The sequence below is a fragment of the Coregonus clupeaformis genome, chromosome 15, assembly GCF_020615455.1.
Source record: "Coregonus clupeaformis isolate EN_2021a chromosome 15, ASM2061545v1, whole genome shotgun sequence".
Classification (NCBI taxonomy): Eukaryota; Metazoa; Chordata; class Actinopteri; order Salmoniformes; family Salmonidae; genus Coregonus; species Coregonus clupeaformis.
This window is the reverse complement of record NC_059206.1, coordinates 36,849,385-36,851,511: the sequence shown is the minus strand read 5'-3', so window position 1 is coordinate 36,851,511 and position 2,127 is coordinate 36,849,385. Positions and strand designations below refer to the sequence as shown.

At 45.7% G+C, this 2,127-nt stretch overlaps 1 pseudogene; it reads right to left on the bottom strand.

Annotated features, from left to right (window-relative positions):
- Positions 1–455: 455 nt before the first annotated feature.
- LOC121583483 lies at positions 456–1,139 on the bottom strand (annotated as a pseudogene).
- Between the last annotated feature and the right edge of the window lie 988 nt (positions 1,140–2,127).

The window sequence follows — 2,127 nt, the reverse complement described above, 5'->3', positions numbered from 1 at the left end:
CCTTAAACATAATGTACCCTCAATTTGTATTAAGCATGTACACTGAGTATACCAAATATTTACATTTACATTTTTAGTCATTTAGCAGACGCTCTTATCCAGAGCGATTTACAGTTAGTGAGTGCATACATTATAATACTTTTTTTTCATACTGGCCCCCAATGCCTTGATTACTGCCAAACGCTCCATAGGCTTTCCATAGGCTTTTGTTCTGGACCAGTACCAACACACAACTGATCAACCAATCACCAATGCCTTGATTAGATGCATCTAATCATGTATTAGTACTGGGCATGAACGAAAGCCTGCACAAGCTATGGCGTCTCCAGGACCAGAATTAAAGATAACAGTCTTAGGAGATAGCCACACTGTAACCCGGAGCAGGGCTCTCTGTCTCAGTCACTCCACCATCAGCCATCTTCATCTTCTCCAGTTCAGACTTCTTGAACACAGAGTTATCGTTCGCTGTCAGGGGTATGGTAGCTGGCATGGTGAACCAGGGGCTCTCCCTGATGGCACGGGGCCCTCCACCGCCGATACACTCCCTGCAGGAGGATACACACGAAGCTAACCACCACCATGAAGACTGTGAACACTCGCTTCTCTGTTGGTCTGGCAATAAAGCAGTCCACCTCGTTGGGACAGGGGTCCTCTGAGCACTTCACCACCAGCGGGAAGAAGTACGCCTCGTAGATGTAAAACAACAGGAAGATGAACACGCCGTCCACCACCATCTTGAACAGCAGACTAAAGAAGTAGGTCCACCACAGGCCGCCACGCTTCTTCCCCGTATTGTCATAAATACGGGTGCATCCCTCGCCGTGCTTCAGACAGTGTTTCCGCTCTCGTTAATCTCTGTACGCAACATGGAGGACGACCAGGAGCGAGGGACAGGTGACGAAGATGAGCTGGAGTGCCCAGAGCCGGCTGTGGGAGACAGGGAAGAAGTGGTCGTAACAGACGTTGTGGCAGCCAGGTTAGCGGGTGTTGCAGTCAAAGTCTTTCTGCTCGTCACCCCACACCTTCTCCGCAGCCACGACGAAGACCATGAGTCTGAAGATGAAGACGACGGAGAGCCAGATACGACTGAACGCCATGGAGTACTTATTAAGCAGGCCCTGCAAAAACGCCCAGTTCATAGTGGAGGTACAAGTTGTAGAATTTGTAGTAGAAGTTCAGTTCAACCTCCAACAGGCCCCTGGCTCTTGCCACACGTGTAGTCTAAATTGTAAGTCACAACTGCCAACTGTGGGCTTCTACCCTTGGTAAAAAAAATACTCAACTGCACAAGTCAGGTAAGGTGTCTCTTTAATAAGACTTACTCAGCTGATATTAGGAACACCTTCTCCCCTTTGCCCTCAGAACAGCCTCAATTTGTCGGGCCATGGACTGTGCAAGGTGTCGAAAGCATTCCACAGGGATGCTGGGCCATGTTAACTCCAATGCCTCCCACAGTTGTGTCAAGTTGGCTGGATGTCCTTTGGGTGGTGGACCATTATTGATACACATGGGAAACTGTTGAGTGTGAAAAACCCAGCTGCGTTGCAGTTCTTGACACCTACTACCATACCCAGTTCAAAGGCACTTAAATATTTTGTCTTGCCCATTCACTCTCTGAATGAAACACATACACAATTCATGTTTCAATTGTGTCAAGGCTTAACAATCCTTATTTAACCACTTAAATGTAGGGTCCCCTAAATAGGGGACCTTCAAGAAATGTTTAATTCAATGTTGTCTTAAATGATAACTGTAGTCCCTATGCCTGAATACAGGGTGTCACTTGAAAGCTGGGGATCTTGGCTTTCCAGCCATACCATACCATTTTTGGTGCGACTTAGTACCATATATAGGCATACAGTCATAAAAGGGCAGGTCACACCCACAAGCCCATTTCAAGATGGCTGCGACTCACGGTCCGTTAGTGAGACACTCTCCAGACAGTGTCCAAATAAAATAAAATTGTATTTGTCACATTCGCCGAATACAACAGGTGAATACAACCTTACAGTGAAATGCTTACTTACAAGCCCTTAACCAACAATGCAGTTTTAAGAAAGAATAAAAAAAAAAAATCACACAAAAAAATACAATATAAAATAATACGAAATAAAAGTAACAAATAAT